Raw genomic sequence first — 21775 nt, 5'->3', positions numbered from 1 at the left:
GACTCCTTTAAAGGGGTGGTAAAACACGATTTCACTTTTCTAACTTTAGTTAGTGTGTAATGTTGCTGTTTGAGCATAAACAACATCTGCAAAGTTACAACGTTCAAAGTTTAAAGCAAAGGGAGATATTTGCTTTTAAAGAAATCAATTTCTAAGAACTACAGAAACGGCTGATAGGGACTACACGACATTCCTGTGGGCTTGCTGACATCACTAAGCCCAACATTTACATAAACCCCTCCTTTGGGAACACAATACATAACGGGGGCGAGGCCATTTTATGTTGCTTTGGAAAAGAGTTGTTGTGGTAGTCGAGTGTCTTGGCGCTATGCCGTCGAAACGCTGTTATTTTCACCCAGATTGCAGGTCCACTTTGTTCAGTCTTCCTAAGGACAGTTAAAATTTATTTTTAACTCGGTCCCTCATAATTATAATCCAAATGTCGCACTCTGTGCTGCACATTTTCCGGAGGAAAGCTTCCTCAATCTACACGAGTTACAATGCAGGATTCACACAACGGCTTGTCCTGAAAGATCGAGCAGTTCCAACTTTAAAAACAGAAGCTGTTTACGAGCCACAAACTGTAAGTATGATTTTTTCGTTGACGTGTTTTCCTGTAATAGTTCGTATTGTTAATTGTACGTTGTAGCGAGGAAGTAAACAAAGGAAAACGCTGTTTGGCTCCACAAACCAGTTTGTTAAATGCTAATGTTAATTCATATCCGACAAACACATACAAACTTCTGTTTAATATCACCAGCGCAGCGAACTTGGAATGTTCGAGGTTGTTGTCGTTTCACTGTAAATTATTCGTTGATTATAGCTTTTATGTATTGTTTATCTACATGCATGCTAAACATGGTTTGTGTTTGATTTGGCTGTTGTAAAGCCAATGTTTAGTGTTTGTATTGGGTTAATAGTTCTGGCGACAGATATTTAGCTACAATCGTTTTAAATATACAAAAGTAACAGTGTCATATAGCGATCACAATAGATCTGCAGCCTTAAAAACAAACATACCTTTCTGAAACGTCCTTAAACAGCTGTTCTTGACCAGCTTCTGCTCGATTCTCTCCACTAACATTCTCTGGGTCTGATTCGTGCTCTAACTGATTATGGGAATATTAACGCCGTTGTTTACTGAAGCAAAAACTACCGGTAAGGGGCGTTTCCGAAACAATGTGAACTTGGCGGTTAGCGAATCACAACACACTGAGCCAGCTAACCAATCTGAGCCCATTGCGTATTTTTGAGGGCGGGGCTTCATAGAACCAGGAAATATCCGACCGTTTTTACAAGAAGGGACAGAGCAGTGTAGAATAATGGTTAAATATGTGAAAAATAATGCGAATTTTTAAAAACTAAGCATGAACACATGTTACAGTGGACCCCACAAACACAATCAAGCCTTCGAAAAAAGGTGTTTTACCACCCCTTTAAAGCAGCACTCAGTAGCTTCGGGACTTCTTCGCTGTATTCTCGCTTTTTGCTCGCGGGTTTCTCTCTAGAGCTCCCCCCACAGCTTCGGAATAGATATTTGACAACACTGTTGTAAAAACTCGTTGTTGATTCTCAGACACCAGAGGCTATAGATCAACGACATCAAAGCAGATGGGACGTTCTTTAAAACGTCTTCTTCATTCGGGTTCGGACAGCGTGAGGGAGCGCAATAATGACAGGTATTTTAGCAGATTTCTTTTGGCCGTAAAGCAATTGTTTACATCGCGAGACCTGATATCACGCGATACTTCATGACGCAGCGGCCGGCGGCCCGCCGGCTCAAAGTTGCAAGTGCGTATTTTCCGCTCACGGGCACCAGGGGTGTGTGAAACGACCACCATTCAACCCGAAATAAGTAATATAACCATTCCAATGACTCCGAAGCTGTTCAGTTAAGGTAAAAAAAGTTACTTAGTTCACCTTTAAGGGGCCACCGGATGAGTTTTGAGATCTGTTGTCAAAAAAGACATGACCCTCCCTTCGCCAGCAATAAATTTTTCTATGACCCTCCAAAATGATTGTGAAAAAAGGCATGACCCTCCCCGATAATTTATTGATTAGCCTACTTCTGTACTGGTTTGCGCTTGGCAAAGATGTTCAGATAGCCATTGTTTGTTTGTTTTTTAAAACCATAAACTCTTGCTTTCTCATCTTACTAGGGCTGTAACGATAGACCAAACCTACGATTCGGTTCGTATCACGATTTTAGATTTGAAAAAAATCATGTTTTTGGTGCTGATGCGGTGTGACTCGTTCAACATGTGGGTGGGGCTGCCAATAAAGCATCTAAAAGCTGTCACAAAGAACCGGCAAAAGTAATTATTATGAATATGTCAAATATAGCAAGGAGACATTTTAATTGTTTATTAATAAACACGTGTTTTCTGTGTCGACTGCAAAGATGAAGTTGACGATGCGTCGCGATCTTCTCAGAACGCGCCAGAGAGAAATGCACATTTCATAAGCAGAAAGCAGTCTGTTTTCCTTCGTTTTGAATTGTTCTGTTTAAAAGTAGACATTTCAAGCTTTCTATATATTTCTCAGGTCTGTGAGGCAAGTACTTACGCTGAGTTTCGGTTCATTTATGAGACAAGAGTCCAGTTCTCGCCCGCGCCTCCGTGTCATGATTATCTATTTTCTACTATATTTACTTCTTAGGCTATTTAAATCCAGATAAAACATTGATTAAAATTAAGATACAATTAATAAAAAAACGGAATTCACTTTAAAGAAAGGCTTTGTGCTTTCTGTTTGAGGTCTCTGTGAAATTTTTAAAGTCGCTTTCAGAGCAGTCATGTCCGTAATGGAGAACTGTCATTTTTTTACATAAATGCGACCACGAAAAATAAAATAAAAATAATATGTTATGTAATAATATGTCTTTATTCATCCGGTGGGTATATATCTTTTGGTTTGCACAGTGTAATTTATAGAATTACTAAAAAATATTTTGCCACCTAAAAGTTAAAGATTTTTTGTGTCACGTCACATGTGTATTTCCCTCATATTAAATATAAAACGCATGTGTAGACTGATATTTTTCTAATGTCTTGACTCCTTTCAGACGTTTCAAAATATTGGTATTAAATGCATTTTCTGAGAATTTATATTTCAAGTATTGACTGCAAATGTCACGTCCATAACACTGGAATCGCCCAAGCTTAACGAATTTATCCTCAACTAGTTTTTGTGGTGTAGGTCTACGTATTTATGTTAACTTAAATAAATCTAATAGTAATTTAAAGATGTGGTGGTAGCCCTACATCTTACACATCGTGGAAACAAAATAAGAATGGAAACTAAAATATGGTAGTATGCGCCTCAGTCCCAATACTGTAAAACTCGACGTAAGTTAGGCCTACGTTCACAACATGTTAATGCAGCGGTAGAGTTACACTCACAGGACATTGTGCACTTATTCGCAATCACAAAAGTTAATTATTTTCTCTTGCTTTAAAGCTTTGCCGGGCAAACATTTCATTGGCGTTCTGTTCTGACATGATGCACTTTTTCTAAGCGCGAACTGAAGTGCGCGCGCACTGTCAAACTGCGCCAAACTGGATTTTTGTTGGGTCAGACCCATCTGATATCGAAGGGGGGCTGATAACGCGAGATCAACATCGACCTAAATGGAAAAAAAATAGCACCAAACAAGCCACTTTGAAATGTTGCTGTTTTCATGAATATAAAAGTTGGGTGACCCTCCCCCTAGACTAAAAAAAATTGGATGACCCTCCCCTCAACAAAGAATAAAAAGACATGACCCTCCCCTATTTTCCTCCGGTGGCCCCTTCCATAAATACCGAACGGTCCCCTACTATAATGACGTCAGCACCACTGAGGGCCCAACAGGTCAGTGACTTTAACTGATCACAGAAATTCACTTCACTTCAATAAAATTCACTTCAGCAGTGTCCGCGGATCCTTAAAAAGTCTTAAATTAGATTTTTCAAATTTAAGGCCATAAAAGTCTTAAAAAGCCTTATTTTTACTTAAGAAAGGTCTTAAATTTTCAATGGCAATTTGACTTAGACATATACAAATGTTTTCCGAATTAGAACCATCTAATTAGCGTAGCCTACTTTTTTGTTTATTATTCTTTCTTTGTGGATTTGCTTGTTCACGTGACATTGCGCGTCACATTCGCGGCAGCATTATGTCCGTCTCCTGCACGCGAAACAGTATGGAGCTTATAATATGACAAAATGATTTGAATTTGAATTGTGTAAATTTGAATTATTTGCAAGTGTAATCTAACAAAATTGGATTTTAGGTGGTAGTTTAAATAGTTCTGAATTTTATTATTTTTTTTTTTTTTTACGAATATTGAACATTTGAAATTTAACAAATTGAAATGTTTTTATGGCTGAATTTTATAGACATGTATTTTCAAACAGCTAGTTTTTTTGTTCTGAATTCTTATACTGCAAATATTCAGTTTAAAAAAATACAGATTCAAGTTTTCAAGATGAAGAAATTCGGAACTTCAAATTCAATTTTCTAAAATTCAATCTCAAAAATTCAAACTCAAAAATTCTGATCTTACAGAAAGTAGGTCACAGGTCATCCACAGGGAAGAGTAAAGGATCTCAGATAAGTCGAACAGAGCATTTTGGCTGCACTGCAGTAGTTTTCTGCCGCAAATTCGGTGGTGGTTCAAGAGAATCCATGTATCTTTCGTTCAGTCGTTTTTTTTTATTTAATATTAAGAGTAGAAAAATGAGAAAACAGCTTGAGTATTCGATTTCTAATATTCTAGTAATAATAGTCCGCTGCAGCAGTTGCACGGAGCTTACAAAACGCGTGTATTGCAACCAGGGCCTGAAATTAACACCCGACCACGCGCCAAATGCGGGTGAATTTTGCAATTGGCGGGTAAAACGTACTCGGTTACTAACGTAACCTCGGTTCTCTCTAGAAGAGGGAACGAGTACTGCGTAAGATATCTTACGCTCGGGGAAAATCCTTTTTCCGCGAGATATTGAAGCCAAAAATTATCCTTAATTTTGTAATAATGCAAAACGCGTTGCAGCAGCAATGCAGACATAGGCGAGACAGCTCGCGCGCCTATTGGCTGCTCTGCGGCAACTGCAGCAGCCTATCGAGCGAGGCCTGGCGTGACGTCAGACCCAATCAGGGCACTTCGCGCCCGCTGCGTCACGTCCCGCCGAAATGGGCGTGGTCTAGGCCTATAAATATCGCTCGCAGGCAGCTATTATCTGGTTTTTCATCATCGAAGCAACCAGAGCGTGTGCATGCACGGCAAGATACGCAGTACTCGTTCCCTCTTCTAGAGAGAACCGAGGTTACGTTAGTAACCGAGTACGTTCTCTTACGAGAGGTCTCTCGTACTGCGTAAGATATCTTACGCTAGGGGACCCAGTGTAAAACGCCGTGCGTGCTGAGATCTGACACCAAAGACCCAAGGGCGAAAGCCCGGGGTACATATAGTGCACAAACACTCAGTGAACTCACAGAGAGTCCGGGAAGAAGGAGGGGTGCAGCCTCACTTTTCCACATAAAGTAGCGTCGAAGGGACGCAAATTTCATCATACAGACAGGGCGGGGTACGGCCTGAACAGATGGGAAAAAATGTGGGTCTTACACAGTTTGCCCAGCTTTAAACTGTCGAAAATTGAGCTGTGCTCAGTAAACGCAGCATTCTGAGCTGAACGCATCAGGTCAGATAATACTGGTAGTCTAGACCGACAGCAGCCTGGCCTGCAGGGCGGGAACCTCTAGGTTATAAAACCTTATAAATGTAGACGGGGAGGCCCAGCCTGCCGCCATACAAATATCTTGCAAGGCAATCCCACTCGACCAAGCCCACGAAGAGGCCATGCCTCTTGTGGAATGCGCTCTGACACCCAAAGGGCACTGCATGCCCTTGGAGGCGTATGCCAGCGCTATAGCATCAACTATCCATCTGGATAGGCTCTGTTTCGACGCGGCTAGTCCCTTAGAACGTCCGCTAAACGAAACAAAGAGCTGTTCCGTCTGTCTGAAAACAGACGAGCGAGACACATAAGCTCGTAATGCCCTGACTGGGCAAAGGAGGCTCGCGTCTCTTTCCTCATCAGGGACCGGTAGGGCTGACAGAGAGATAATCTGCGCCCTAAACGGTGTGTTGAGGGATTTTGGAACATAACCGTGCTTAGGTTTGAGTATAACTTTTGAGTCATTGGGCCCAAACTCCATGCACGCCGCGCTCACAGAGAGCGCGTGCAGATCCCCTATGCGCTTCACCGAAGCGAGAGCCAGCAAAAACACCGTTTTGAAAGACAGGTGTTTCAAATCGATTGACTGTAAAGGCTCAAATGGCGCACCTTTCATGGCTTCCAGAACCGTAGAAAGGTCCCATACGGGGACTGAGGGAGGTCTGGGAGGATTCAGTCTCTTAGCTCCTTTAAGGAAGCGGATGACTAAATCGTTCCTTCCTATTGACTGACCAAGCGTTGTTTCTGAGAACGCTGCTATAGCCGCCACATAAACTTTGAGCGTGGAGGGGGCCCTGCCCCCATCCAACAGCTCTTGTAGGAAGGAAAGCACCTCCGTCACATCACAATTTGTGGGTGACACACCACGGGCTGTGCACCAGCCCGAAAACACTGACCATTTCGAAGAATAGAGTCGTCTTGTAGACGGAGCTCTAGCCTGCGTGATCGTGTTTAATACTCCTTTAGGGAGTCCAACATGTACCCGTTGATGGCCCAGACATGAAGGGACCATAGATCCGGGTGAGGATGCCAGATCGAGCCGCGGGCCTGTGAGAGGAGATCTCTCCTCACTGGTACTGGCCACGGGGCAGTACTTGCTAACTGCATCACGGCTGGGAACCAAGGTTGGTTTTTCCAGAACGGTGCTACCAGCAGTACTGAGCATCCTTCTTCCCTGATCCGTTCTATCACCTGAGGCAGGAGAGAGACGGGGGGAAAAGCATAGAGCGGGCGGCGGGGCCACACATGGGCCAGCGCGCTCCTGCTCTTGGAGAAAAATTCTTGACAGTGAGCGTTTTCTTGAGACGCAAACAGGTCCACTTCCGCTCTGCCGAATTTCTTCCACAGCAGTTGGACTGTCTGTGGGTGTAGGGACCATTCGCCTGCCGGAACATTGTTCCTGGACAGTCTGTCTGGTCCTATATTCATGATCCCTGGCACGTGCGCTGCTCTGAGCGAGCGCAGGTTGCACTGAGCCCATACCAGGAGGCGTTCTGCCAGCCTGTACAGTTTCTCGGATCTGATGCCGCCCTGGCGATTTATGTAGGATACCACAGACATGTTGTCCGAGCGGACCAAGACGTGGTGACCTTTTATTTGGGGACAAAAACGCGTCAGCGCGTTGTCTACTGCCAGCATTTCGAGGCAGTTTATGTGCAGGAGCTTCTCCCGTTCTGACCACTGGCCGAAGAACGGTCTGCCCTCGAGCAGCGCTCCCCATCCCGAGGTGGACGCGTCCGTGGACACCACTTTCACCCTCGAGGAAGTCCCCAGGCTTACACCTGATTGGTACCAGTCGTTCGCTTTCCAGGGTTTCAGAGCTGTAACGCATTTCTGATTGACCCTGAGGCGAAGCAAACCGGGTGCCCACGCTTTGCGTGGGACTCGCGCTTTCAGCCAAAACTGCAGCGGGCGCATGCGGAGCAGACCCAGCTGGAGTACTGACGATGCTGAGGCCATGAGACCTAGCATCTTCTGAAATCTTTTGAGCGGGACAGACGCGCCGCAGCGAAAAGAGTTCGCTGTGCGTCGAATGTCTACCGCGCGCTGTTGTGATAGTCGCGCTATCATGGATAGTGAGTCCAGTTCTGTGCCCAGGAAAGATATTTTCTGACTGGGTGACAGGGAGCTCTTCGCCCAATTGACACTCAGACCCAAATCCTCGAGGTGATCGAGTAAAATGGTCGTGTGTTCTATGAGCACTGCGCGAGATTGCGCTAGAATCAGCCAATCGTCCAAATAATTCAGCACTCGCATGCCTCTCATTCTGAGGGGTGCGAGCGCCGCGTCCATGCACTTCGTAAATGTACGGGGTGCTAGGGACAAACCGAACGGCAGGACTGTGTACTGATATGCCTGGCCCTCGAAGGCGAATCTCAAAAATCGCCTGTGACGTGACGCTATCTGTATTTGAAAATACGCGTCTTTCAGATCTATTGACACAAACCAATCTCCTTGGCGAATCTGCACAAGGATTTGCCTGGTCGTGAGCATCCTGAACTGTCGCTTCACAAGCACTTTGTTCAGTTGCCTTAGATCTAGTATGGGTCTGAGACCCCCGTCTTTTTTCGGTACCAGGAAGTATCTGCTGTATAGCCCTCCTTCGCTCTGATCTTGAGAGAGGGGTTCTATGGCCCCTTTTCTCAATAGTTTCGTCACTTCGGCTCGAAGTAGATGTGCTACTTCTGTTTTTACCGTGGTCTCGACGCGCGCCACATAGCGGCGAGGGCGTCGGCGAAACTGCAGCGAATAGCCTCTTTTTATAATGTTCAGCACCCACTTCGAAACCCCGGGCAGCTTTGCCCATGCGTCTGCATGGATAGCTAGGGGTCGAATACGAAGCGCGCTCCGCTCGCTCAGCGATGGAGAAGCTTCTGTGTGCTGTAACACAAGCGTGTCGCTCGTGACATTTGAGGCATGGGGCGCGCTGATGACAGCGGGCAGATTGCCCGCGCTCGACTCCTCTACGGTGGTTAACCGCGAGGGGGAGGGCTGGGCGGTTCCCGTGGGAACTGTCATGTCTATGTGTGGATGTGGGCGCGGGACAGCGGGCACATTTATCACACCGAAAACATCGTTCGCTTGCGTGAAGCGAGTGCACGTTGGTTTCGTTTTTACAGAAACCGTGAGACATGCATAACGTGGTGTTAGTGGGCACTGGGTAGTGGGCACATTCACCATGTTTGAAGCGCAACCGACCTGAGTCGGTTTTATGTGCGCGAGCCCTGTGTGACAGGCTGTGCTTATGTGTAGGGATGGGCACTGGGCAGTGGGCATTCTTACTACACACGAAACACCATCGGCCGTGGCCGGGACACCAGAAAATACGCTCTTTTGGGGATTTATCTGGGTAGCCGTGAAAACGGCATTTGTGTGCAGGCAAGCGGGTGACAGAACCGACTTGTTGGCTGCAGAAAACACTGGAACAGTCACATTTTCTGGAACTGGACGAGCGAATAGCTTTGGTGTGAGTCCGGCCGCAGCGGGACTGGAACACCGTCGTTTTCCTAGCTGTGCTAGGACGACTTCGGGGCCTCGGGCTTCACCGTAACCTTAGGTCGCGGGCCGCGTCCTGCGGGGCGGCGACCGGATGAGCGGGAGCGCGGTCTCGCGCTTCTGGCCTGGCGGCGCTGTGAAGTGGAGGCGGTGGACGGTGGCTGTGGCTGTGAGCTCTGAGCAGACGGTTTCGCACGGCCTGCTGCAGAGCTGGAGCGCTTCGGGAGGAAGTGCTTCATAGCCTGAGACGCTTTCTGTACCTCTGCGAATCTCTCCGCGAAATCTTTGACGGAGGATCCGAAGAGGCCTGCGGCGGAAAGCGGGGCGTCGAGGAACGCGGTGCGCTCAGACTCGGCCATTTCCGAGAGCGTCAGCCATAGATGTCTCTCAGACACGGTGAGAGAAGCCATAGTCCGTCCAATGGCTTGCGCTGCGGACTTAGTAGCACGAAGGGCGAGGTCCGTGGCACTCCTTAAGTCCAGCACGCAGATCGCGTCAGGTCCTTCCTCATCCAGCTTACGGAGGAGATCGGCCTGGAAGATCTGGAGCGTTGCCATGGTATGCAACGCTGACGCAGCTTGCCCGGCGGCGGAGAAAGCGCGGTGGAGCAAGCTCGACGTCGTGCGGCAAGCTTTAGAGGGTAGGGCCGGCTTAGCGCGCCGTCCAGCGGAGGGCGGGCATAAGTGGGCCGCTATCGCCTCTTCAACCGGCGGCAGCGAGAGGTATCCTTTGTTCTTGGCATCGTCAACGGCGGAGAATGCCAAAGAAACAGCAGGACGCACTCTAGCAGAATAGGGGGCGCTCCAGGACTTGGCGACTTCTTCGTGTAACTCAGGAAGAAAAGGCGCCGGTCTGGACACAGGTGAAGCGCGCTCCCCAGGCAGGAAAAATCCATCCAGCCGGTTGTGAGCGGGCTGCTCAGGCGAAGACCACTCGAGGCCGAGGCTCGCCGCGGCCTGTGCGAGTACTCGCATGAGTTCCGTCTCGATGGAAGCTCTCTTGCCTGACGAAGTGCGGGCAGGGGGCGCGGGGTCCTCAGAGCCCGCCCAATCCTCACTGCCTGACGCCAGGATAGAGCAGGAATCATCCTCTCCCAGCAGGGCTTCCTCATCCGCGATATCAACGGAAGCGGCGGCAGACGGCGGCCGCTGTCCGTCAGGAAGCGAAACAGAAGAAGCCGGGGAAGCAAGCGGGCGAACCGGCGAGCTTTGGCGGCTGAGGGAGGGTTCCGGGGCCCGCTGGGCACGGCGCTTTTTACGGCGCGACGCCGCGGCGGGCGGGGGAGCAGTCTCGGTGAAGACGGCTAGGCGAGTCCTCAGAGTCGCCATTGCCATCAGCTCGCAGTGAGGGCATCCGCCGTCAGCGAGCGCGAGAGCTGCATGTTCCTCACCCAGGCAGGAAACGCAGATCACGTGGCGGTCCCCGTCGCTGAGTGTGGCTCTGCACGAGCCGCAGGAAGGCATCTTTAAAAAGACGCTAGCTCTTTTAGAAATGTGTGTCGCGGCGGCGACACACACACACAGAAATACAGTGTAATAAAGAGAAGGATATAAGCGCCGGAAAGCGCAGCAGGAAGGCAGGAAGGCGGCGCGGCCAGCGACTTCAGTGACTCGTCCCGCTGAAGGTGCTCTCTCTCGACGGCGCGGCTCCTAATCCAGCTCCAGCGATGCGTGTGCTTCGCTTGAAGGATGAAAAATCAGATAATAGCTGCCTGCGAGCGATATTTATAGGCCTAGACCACGCCCATTTCGGCGGGACGTGACGCAGCGGGCGCGAAGTGCCCTGATTGGGTCTGACGTCACGCCAGGCCTCGCTCGATAGGCTGCTGCAGTTGCCGCAGAGCAGCCAATAGGCGCGCGAGCTGTCTCGCCTATGTCTGCATTGCTGCTGCAACGCGTTTTGCATTATTACAAAATTAAGGATAATTTTTGGCTTCAATATCTCGCGGAAAAAGGATTTTCCCCGAGCGTAAGATATCTTACGCAGTACGAGAGACCTCTCGTAAGAGAACTGTCAATCTACCTGCCACATTGTCGGGTAGCCAATGAGAATTGAGTGATTCATTAGTTGTTGGGTTTTTTTGCGTCTGTTTTTTTTTTTTTTTTTTTTTTAAGTCCGCGACGTAAAATACAATGTTTTGGATGTGCGAGTAACAGTATTAAACTGTTGGTGAGATGGGATGAGATGAGATAAAGCAAAGCTGACGTTGGTTATGGTACAATGACAGTTACACAGATGTGTGTGCGTGTGTATGTTGAGTTGGGAACCAGTGAGAAAATGTCCGGTACCCGGTAACTTTACCAGTAATATTAATATTAATTTAGTTCTGCTTAACGGTTCAATTGACTTCGATTAATATGCGCGAGTGAGAGAGCGCAAGACAGCGCTCGACGTGTTGTTTGAAGACGTGAGAGTGCGCGCGCGCGGCCGGGGCTCTCTCTGCTCGTTATCGCCCTGTCAGGCGCAGCAGTCATTCCATTCTACATCACTTACCGATCAAATAAGGCTTTGGCGGGACAAAAATCGAGACGGCTTTGGCGGGACAAAAATCTTCGGCCGCCCCAAAAATGTAAATGCAGGAAAACTCCTGACAATGCTCGTAAGCGTTTGCTGCGCTGTTTCTTACCTTGCTTTACGTTGACTTTACTAGTTCCAGCTTCACCGTCACCGCTTTTATATATATATATATATATATATATATATTTGTTTAGAAAACCTCTATTTTCTTCTTCTCTTTTCTTTCCTCTTCTGAGAACCGGACTTGTGCTGACCGGGTATTTTGAGCGTACTGAACTTCAAATTAAATGACAACATCAAATTTTGATCAGTGGCCAAACCATTTTTGTCTTGGGTGTGGGGGGCCCCAGTTCTGGTGGGGGTGGGGACATGTCAAAAAGTGGTGGGGACATGTCAAGGAGACCAGACCTCATGAAGATGCAGCAGCAGTGGAGGAAGAGGAGTGCATCTGCTCCTTTTTTGTGGACTCAGATTAGCAGCAGTCAGTAGGCTATATATGAATATGACATATGACTATGTCTGTGACACAAAAAATCAATGAATAAAAAGATGCAGCACTTAAATGTGTATTCTTACAAGTTAAAGAACAATGTTTGTGTGATTTCTATTTTTCACCTTTATGAGGCAAAAAAAAAAAAAAAAAAAACTGGCTGGCTGGTAAAATGTTAGCCTGACTACGTCAGACTTCCTACTTCCGCTAATTTCATTTCGCTCCTGTAGTCAGTCTGAGATAGCAGCCTATCTTTCAGTTTTCCACCGGCCTGAAAACAGCCGGGCCAATCAACGAACAGAGGGCGGGCTGAGAGCCGTGACGTAGACGCTGATTGTACCGAGGACGCGTAGATTTACTTCACATAATCTGCAAAAGTCATTCACAGCCATGTTCACTCCGGTATTTCGCTCGATGGTTTAGTTTTTGCATCATACATGCGTTTACAGTGGAAGTTAGATGCGGCTGAGCATGCGCATAACACACGCCATAACCAAACGTTATGTGATTGGCTTACGGGTAACCAATGATTTTAAACTTCAGACAAGCGCCCCCCCCCCCCCCGCGAGAGAGAAAACACTTCTCTATTATGCCCTTCCAGACTCTGTACGAAGCAAAGTGAAGTAGCAGAGTCTGGTATTACCAGGCTAGTAAAAAGTTACTGTGGCAGGTGGATTTTTAAATCCACCTGCCACAGTGGCTGGTGGTCAAAAAAGTTAACTTCAGGCCCTGATTGCAACTATAGGCTACATTTAATTTTCTCATCAAACAACTAGACTAACGAATGGCTCGGTACAACAGAAGAGCCCAGCAGTTGGTCTGAATTTGCTATAACCTATAGCCTATTTTCTGGACTGTATAGGCTAAGGTACGTTTTATCATGAAACACGCTGTGATTTATTCCAAAGTGACTCAGGCATATATAATGCATTTAACGTTACATAATCTAAATGTTGACTTTCAAAAGTAGGCGCACCAAGAAGGCTAATTCTCTGTATTTTGGTTCATTTTTGGTGAGCGCCAGAAAGATCTAAAGAGACAGAGACACGCTAAAGCAGCGCATCATGTTGTTTTATTTATTTTTCAATGACATGATATTTTGTAGTCATTTTGAATGTACACAAATACAAATATACATTTTACTGTTTCGAATGATGTCATATTATCTGTATGACTATAAATAACAGAGTATTAAGTTATTTCCCAGCAGTGGAACAAATCCAAGTGATGGCATAGGCGCATCGCGCTCTCACACAACATAGTATCAGTTCTGACGTTGCTTCATATCGCAGACTGCTCATTATCAAAATGAAACACAGTCAACCAAACATATAAAAAGTTATTCTGCCTAATTGAATTGGTCTGTTGTACAATATAAAGGGCAAGCTGTGTCTGCACACAGTCCTACTTGTTATTCCAAACATTTCCCTTGCTGTGAAGATGCTGATTTAGCCTATACGTGTATTTTGGGACTCGACTGAAGTATGACGCCTTTTATGATGTAGGCCTTGTGTGTTTTATTAAAATGTATTATAATTTACATCTCAAAATGATGCTTGTGCATTCTCTGACATTACATTTATTTAATTAATATTGAGTATCAATTGATGTTAAACAAAACTGTGTGTTATTTTCTCTGGCAACTAAACTTAAAAAAAAAAAAAAAAAAAAAACTTCCAAAGCAAAGCCATTGTGCGTTCTCTCCGCGCTCCGCAGCTTTTCCACACAGATTTTGAGAATTGGCCAGCTAAAAAAAATAGGCCAAAGAAGTAGACTTATGGCTAGTGTCCGGGAGATGTGAGGTACGTTCATATTTATAAATAAACATAACTGATTTTGTCTACACCTAAATACATTTCCTAATAATGACAGTGATTAAGCCCAAATGTGGGTGGAGGTTGTGGTGGAAAATTTAAACTGAATATTAAGCTAACCATGTTTCTTATCATGATCTTAACATCTTACCTTAACATCTAACATGGGAACAGGATGTACTGTACAAAACCAATGGAAAACTTGTGTCTTTGACTGTGTGCGTATGTATGTATAAAAATAACAAAGTTTGGGAAATGAAACTAGACAGTCTGTTAGAATCTTGTGATTAACGAATGAAGTCATCAATAAAACAAAGTTTGCTTTACCTAGTAACAGAGGGGTTTGCATATGAAGAACCAATCAAATAATGGGGAAATTATGTAATGCAGCCTGAAATTTATGCCATACCTTGATTCTATAAAAACTGTTGTATATGTGTTTTACGGGGGGATTTCTCAATGGAATTTGTCTGAGATCCTCCGGCCTTGATTCTTCTTGGGAGAGTTTCTCTGAGAACTGCTCGAAGACTCTCCCGGCCGTTATTAAAGCATTTAGAGGACATTTGCTGATGTCTGTCTGTTAATTTCTGCTGCGCAGCAGGTCAGTTTAGGGAAGCAAGTAAGTTAGTTTAGGGGAACAAGTTAGACTAGGTGAGTGGGGACGTCGATTTGTAGACGAGACTCAGATACCCGAGTGGGGACGTTGATTTGGAGACGAGACCCAGGTACTAAATTGGGGACGTCGATTTGTAGACGAGACCCAGATAGTTAGGTTTAGGGAAAACATCCATTACAAGGTAATGAACACAATATGTTTGTTTTAGTTTTTTTGCCCAAATGGTCTCCACTCTATGCATTTTGTAATAATACAGCAACATTTTTTAACTGACCGTATTTGGCAGAAAATAAGTCGCATGCACATGAGTGCAAGTCACACCGGATCATGTTGAGAGAGAAACGCGTGCGCGTCAAATCGTCATAAAAAAACGCATTTTAATATTAGCCTATTCAGCAATAGTGTAAAAGACCTGTAAATAAAATACAACATTTACATGATAAACACTATTAACATGTAGGCTATGTGTTGCCTATTTTACTTTCCCTGACTGTATGACAAATCCTTAAATGAATGCAGAAAACAACAAGAATGAAAAATAAGTATGTATAATAAAATAATATATAGGCTACATAGCCTATAAAAATAGCCTATATTGTGCCCTTTATTACAAACAACATTTAGCCTATTTTAAACACTAAGCCTAAACAAATTTATTTAAATCGAAACGGTCACGCATCTCTCATTCAGTCAAAAATGTTCATATTTGCAATGTAACGTGGATGCTAACTATTAAAGGTAGGGTAGGTAGGAATTGTCTAAAAAACTTATTTTCCAAATTTGTTTAAACTTTATGTATATATCAATACATAATTAAAATGTAAGTACTCTGAAAAAGAAAGTATAAAAATCGAGTGTCTGTAGACCTCTCACGACTGTTTTAAAGACAGCTCATTATTTCCATTCACTCCACCCCCTCCCTTCTGGGCTCCTTCCAAAGCCACGCCCCCAAAACACATGAACGCGCGACTCCGACCGCTGAACTGGAAGACGAGCGGAGAGGAAGGAGCGCAGTGCATGTAGTGACATCATGTCAGAATCACATGCAATAAAAAAATCTAACTTTATCATAGGGCTGCTCGATTATGGAAAAAATCATAATCACGATTATTTTGGTCAGTATTGAAATCACGATTATGTAACGCGATTATTTCACATGACTTTGGGAACGTGTTGCATTTATTAAAAAGACACGGTAACACTTTACAATAATGTTAATTCGTTAACATTAGTTAATGTATTAACTAACATGAACTAACAATGAGAAATACATTTGTTACAGTATTTATTCATCTTTTTTAATGTTAGTTAATAAAAATACAGCTGTTCATTGTTTGTTTATGTTAAGTTTACAGTGCATTAACTAATGTTAACAAATACAACGTTTCATTTTAATAACGTATTAGTAAGTGGTGAAATTAATATTAACTAAGATTAGTAAATGCTGTAGAAGTATTGTTCATTATTGTTAACTAATGCTAATTAATGAACCTTATTGTAAAGTGTTACCAAAGACACCTTTCAACAATTCTTAAAAAATCGAAATTTGAACATTGATTGTACTTTTTGAACTATTAAAATAAATAATATAGTATTTTAATATATTCCCGCAGGTCTACCACTTATAGCCTAATGCGGGAAATTCCCCCGCAAACATTGATTCACTTTAGCATGTAGATTGTATGAGTAGCCTAAATGAATCCACACAGATTATAAAATCAAATCAATAATTTTAAAACTTTCTCCAAGACGCAATTTCACAAACCGCGTTAGTGTTCAGCGGTGATGCGTCTTCTCTCTCTCTGTCTCTCAAAATGCGCTGGACAAGGCAAGCGTCGAAACTACACATTCGCGTTCAGGAGTCGGGACATGATGGAATTGTCACTTGTACAATCGGGCCAGCATTGCATCGTAACTAAAGTTGATCATTTTTACTTCGTTTTAAGTTTTATCAGTTTAAACATTCAAGCTGAGAGAGTTTATGGCATCGGGAGGGGCGGATGTGCGCGTGCGCGCGTCATTCAGAACACAAGACAAAATAAGAGCGTTCTTTCAAAACAGAACATGGCAAAATAATCGTTTTTTACTCGATTATACTATTTTGGTGATCGTTGGGAGCAAAAATCGAAATCGAAATCGAAATTCAATTAATTGCACAGCCCTACTTTATCATTATGAATATAAACAAATAAGATGTATTTTAGTACTCACTATCAAGCTAGCATATTGATATTGGTAAAGTTTTAAATATATATTTTTTGATTCGCTAACGAGCTAGTTATATCTATAAGGCAAAGCTAAACACAGTTTGCATTGATACACGTTTTTCCATTACCATCAGTTACACTGTGATGAAGATGAATTTCGTGTAAGATTCATAACATATATGGTGTTCTGCATGTAAGAGTTTCCATGATGAAAACATTGTTGACTCTTGATGAGGACTAACGTTACACTCCAGAGACAAGTACCGCATCGTCAGCTCGAGGACAGGTCCGGGGTCGAGGGCGAAGCAGAGGAGGTCGTGCAACTAGGGTCCGAGGATATTGACACGCGTTTTATTTCTTTGTTTATCCAAAGACTTTTTGTTCATTACCTTTTCTAGTACTGTCTTCCTTTTTTGCCTTGTTTGCCTTCGCTAACTGCATATGCCGGTAATGTGAATTTTGATTGCTCTTTCTCTGCCATTGTTTTGCTATTCCTAGGTTCCGTGCCTCTTGAATTCCTCAAATCAAACGGGTGCGCGCAAGTGGGCAGATCCTGTGTGGCTAAAGGGTGGTTGCCATGGTTGCGAGAGAGTGACAGTTGCCTAAGCCAATCCTTTGTTTCATCCCGAATGGAAATAATGAGCTGTGTTTAATGCAGATTAAACGGTCTAGAGTCACTCGATTTTTATACTCTTTTTTTTCAGAGTACTTACATTTTAATTATGTATTGATATATAGAGAAAGTTTAAACAAATTTGGAAAAAAGTTTTTTATAAAATTCCTACCTACCCTACCTTTAATATAAAGAAGGCGTCATACTTCAGTCGAGTCCCAAAATACACGTATAGGCTAAATCAGCGTCTTCACAGCAAGGGAAATGTTTGGAATAACAAGTAGGACTGTGTGCGGCACAGCTTGCCCTTTATATTGTACAACAGACCAATTCAATTAGGCAGAATAACTTTTTATATGTTTGGTTGATTGTGTTTCATTTTGATAATGAGCAGTCTGCGATATGAAGCAACGCCAGAACTGATACTATGTTGTGTGAGAGCACGATGCGCCTGCGCCATCACTTGGATTTGTTCCACTGCTGGGAAATAACTTAATACTCTGATATTTATAGTCATACAGATAATGACATCATTCGAAACAGTAAAATGTATATTTTTATTTGTGTATGTGGCCATACGTGACTACGCAACTCCCACTTATCTGAAAGGTGTGGGAGAACCTATTTTCCCACCAGACTAAAGACTTTCCCCACGCTAGTGTCAATCAGAATGAAACAAGCTGGAGGCTGATGTGCAAAAGCGATACAAAAATAGTTTATTGACAATCACATTAAAATTGTATTTCCCTTTTTTTGTTTTGTTTACTAGGTCAAAGACTATGACCATCGGTTACCATGGGTCCACAACATATAGTGAACTATAGGGAATAGATGGGCAGCACGCAGATTCTGGTGCAAAACGGGGAACCACTTTTTTTTTTTTAACAAACAATTTATTCTATAGGCCTACTATGCTACAATTTCCACAGCAAACGTGACAGCACGGCATTAACTTGTGTGTCTCCCACTACAAACCACAGCATTCCCAATAAGAATCACAGCAGCAAAGTGGTCACCTTATCACATCCAAGAAGTGCCCGCTGTCCACCTCAAATCCCGGGTCAAAGCATAGGCTGGAATTTACCCATACAAATAAATTAATAATGCACATGAATAACAACCCAGAGTAGGTACTTTGTGGTTGATTACCCCACCATATTGCACAATGCCCAATCACAAAAGAGAAGAGAAACCCTTTACAACTGCCCTCTTACAAAGAGGAAGTGCGCTTCTGTCCCAACACTAATAATTCATAGGCACGACATGATACTAAAACACATAATAATTCACAGTATGGGAAAACAGTGGCTGCGACGTCCTACAAAATCCACAATCCTACAAGAGAAATTAAAACACATTTATTCAGTCGTGCAGTCCTAACTCATTCACTCCTATTATACAATATTATACTATCAATCACACATAAGACTAAAGCCCCGTTCACACTGCCAGCGACTTTGTCGCTGTATGTCGCTAGTCTCTGTACTGTGAAGTCGCTTGTGGGCGTTCATTGTTATTGAACGCTAATGTTATTGGTGCATGTCTGGCCATATCTATACAAAATACCATCACAAGTGATATATACAACTATATCATTTTAATTTGACTAGAGCTGTGTCTGAAACCGCTCACTAGTTCACTCATTCACTAATCCCTACATAGTGAATGGCAGTTGAGTGCACTACATCAGCTAAAGAGCATGACATAATTATCACGCGCCAGAGAGGTCGGACAATTTCGTCATAAACATTACCTTACCATCTTTAATATTTCCTTTTTTGGCTGTATGAATTGTATGTAACAATTGTATGTATGTATTTTTCACGTTTATTGCGTTATTTGATAAAAAAAAGATAATAAAAACACTTGCTTGTCATATTTATTTACTTTTTACATTTATATGTGAAAATAAAAGAGAACAAAACACTACACAGCACATTTGTTTATTCAAATATAGATATGGTATCCACCTTATTCTGCTCTAAACAATGCGCGCTGCCATAACGACGACTCCGGTTGCCTACTTCCTGTTCGTAGCGCTTGACCTGTACTATACAGCGAGAGAATGAGTTCAAGCTCCTCATGTGCTGTTGTTGGTTGTTTTAACAATTCAAAGAAGATTTCAAACTTTTTAGAAACTGAGTGTTTCGAGCATAAGATAAGAAGGAGATAATGCCCATGTCCGGTTCCGATCAGATACATTCAATAAAGTAAACGTTTAGAGTGGTTAGCGTTAAAACTGAAGCATAAGAAAAAAAGTCGGAAAACTTTGCCCATTAATTAGATGTGCAAGGCAAGCAGGCAAGTTTTCGGGTTGTTATGGACAAGTAAAAATTACATTATTGTATATTATATGAAATACAATTATAATAAAATTCTAAGTTATGACTACTGTATACTGTACTGTTTTTATTTTTAAAACGATGTGATGTGAAAAGTAAACATTTCGGCTCGTTTGACTCAGCTCACTGAAAAGAGCCGGTTCTTTTGACTCACGGCTCTTTAAAAAATAAATTATTATCTCCTTCTTATCTTATGCTCGAAACAATCAGTTTCTAAAAAGTTTGAAATCTTCTTTGAATTGTTAAAACAACCAACAACAGCACATGAGGAGCTTGAACTCATTCTCTCGCTGTATAGTACAGGTCAAGCGCTACGAACAGGAAGTAGGCAACCGGAGTCGTCGTTATGGCAGCGCGCATTGTTTAGAGCAGAATAAGGTGGATACCGTATCTATATTTGAATAAACAAATGTGTTGTGTAGTGTTTTGTTCTCTTTTATTTTCACATATAAATGTAAAAAGTAAATAAATATGACAAGCAAGTGTTTTTATTATCTTTTTTTTTATCAAATAACGCAATAAACGTGAAAAATACATACATACAATTGTTACATACAATTCATACAGCCAAAAAAGGAAATATTAAAGATGGTAAGGTAATGTTTATGACGAAATTGTCCGACCTCTCTGGCGCGTGATAATTGTCATGCTCTTTAGCTGATGTAGTGCACTCAACTGCCATTCACTATGTAGGGATTAGTGAATGAGTGAACGAGTGAGCGGTTTCAGACACAGCTCTAGTCAAATTAAAATGATATAGTTGTATATATCACTTGTGATGGTATTTTGTATAGATATGGCCAGACATGCACCAATAACATTAGCGTTCAATAACAATGAACGCCCACAAGCGACTTCACAGTACAGAGACTAGCGACATACAGCGACAAAGTCGCTGGCAGTGTGAACGGGGCTTTAGTCTTATGTGTGATTGATAGTATAATATTGTATAATAGGAGTGAATGAGTTAGGACTGCACGACTGAATAAATGTGTTTTAATTTCTCTTGTAGGATTGTGGATTTTGTAGGACGTCGCAGCCACTGTTTTCCCATACTGTGAATTATTATGTGTTTTAGTATCATGTCGTGCCTATGAATTATTAGTGTTGGGACAGAAGCGCACTTCCTCTTTGTAAGAGGGCAGTTGTAAAGGGTTTCTCTTCTCTTTTGTGATTGGGCATTGTGCAATATGGTGGGGTAATCAACCACAAAGTACCTACTCTGGGTTGTTATTCATGTGCATTATTAATTTATTTGTATGGGTAAATTCCAGCCTATGCTTTGACCCGGGATTTGAGGTGGACAGCGGGCACTTCTTGGATGTGATAAGGTGACCACTTTGCTGCTGTGATTCTTATTGGGAATGCTGTGGTTTGTAGTGGGAGACACACAAGTTAATGCCGTGCTGTCACGTTTGCTGTGGAAGTTGTAGCATAGTAGGCCTATAGAATAAATTGTTTGTTCAAAAAAAAAAAAGTGGTTCCCCGTTTTGCACCAGGATCTGCGTGCTGCCCATCTATTCCCTATAGTTCACTATATGTTGTGGACCCATGGTAACCGATGGTCATAGTCTTTGACCTAGTAAACAAAACAAAAAAAGGGAAATACAATTTTAATGTGATTGTCAATAAACTATTTTTGTATCGCTTTTGCACATCAGCCTCCAGCTTGTTTCATTCTGATTGACACTAGCGTGGGGAAAGTCTTTAGTCTGGCGGGAAAATAGGTTCTCCCACACCTTTCAGATAAGTGGGAGTGGCGTAGTCACGTATGGCCACATACACAAATAAAAATATACATTTTACTGTTTAGAATGATGTCATTATCTGTATGACTATAAATATCAGAGTATTAAGTTATTTCCCAGCAGTGGAACAAATCCAAGTGATGGCGCAGGCGCATCGTGCTCTCACACAACATAGTATCAGTTCTGGCGTTGCTTCATATCGCAGACTGCTCATTA

At 43.2% G+C, this 21775-nt stretch overlaps 1 pseudogene across 1 annotated transcript in view; it reads left to right on the top strand.

Moving 5' to 3' along the window:
* LOC309496348 (antigen WC1.1-like) overlaps nt 1-21775 on the top strand; it is a 42494-nt pseudogene that overhangs the window by 7212 nt on the left and 13507 nt on the right. The window contains exon 12 of the transcript XR_014211781.1: nt 3818-3852. The product of XR_014211781.1 is annotated as an antigen WC1.1-like (transcript). The remainder of the gene's footprint in view (nt 1-3817; nt 3853-21775) is intronic.

Source organism: Leuciscus leuciscus, assembly GCF_965113295.1.
Source record: "Leuciscus leuciscus genome assembly, chromosome: 4".
NCBI classification, from domain to species: Eukaryota; Metazoa; Chordata; class Actinopteri; order Cypriniformes; family Leuciscidae; genus Leuciscus; species Leuciscus leuciscus.
This window is presented reverse-complemented; position numbering and strand designations above follow the sequence as displayed.